Here is a 930-nt window from a genome sequence, read left to right as displayed (position 1 = left end):
ATATCGAGGATCCCAGCTTACACCAAACTAAATCTTGGACCTCCAAGACTCATACCCCTAGAACCTTGGAGGGAGTAAATCGCAGGATATACCTCAACTGGATCATAGGTTCCCCTCATTGACTGTACACTTCTGCGCATAAGAGACCCTCCTCCACAGTGATTGCTCCATACCAAATTTTCGGCCGCAAGTTCCCACCAGAAATCGAACTCTCCACCCTGCCGCTGGAAGCAAGCCAATGTTGATTGATCCACCAGTTGAACAGTGCCCCGGGAGCCCATATTTCTTTCCTTTAACATTCATGACAAGTGGTTTAAGTTCTATCACTGGGTCAATGCAAATTGGCTCCATCTATAGCATAGTAGGCCATTATTGACTATCTATTCCATTTGCAAAATCTATGCATTCTATTTCCTTTCATTCAAAGGCCATGAATAAGAAAAAAATTATTATTTCTCAGGATGCATTTCAGCTTTTTTCTATCAACATAGTCCAATTTGTAGGGTTCCCAGAATCCAAATTGAATATTTAATACTTGAATAATACCATTACAAATAATATAATATTAGGAACTATTGGAGTCAAATAATACAATAGCTTATTTGATGTCAATATCTCTGAATGCCAGAAACTGGATCACTTCTGAATTTTCTCATTATGAAGTTAAGTTTACTTTTATCTCTAAACATTTCTTTAGCATATTTTTAAGTAAAAAAATGCTCTCCTTGAAAATAACATTTTATTTCATTATCCAGACATTGAAATTACATATTTGCAAGTATAACCAAATTAAGCGAAAATAATTTTAACATAAATATATACATACAAGTAAACTTTTTGATCTCAGCCAAACATATCAATTATGATTAACATAACTCGAATATTTATTCTTATTTCTTCTGAGTTTCTCCTAATCAATTTTCAAAGAGA

Source organism: Olea europaea, unplaced genomic scaffold (assembly GCF_002742605.1).
Source record: "Olea europaea var. sylvestris unplaced genomic scaffold, O_europaea_v1 scaffold490, whole genome shotgun sequence".
NCBI classification, from domain to species: domain Eukaryota; kingdom Viridiplantae; phylum Streptophyta; class Magnoliopsida; order Lamiales; family Oleaceae; genus Olea; species Olea europaea.
Note: the sequence above shows the minus strand (reverse complement) of the source record.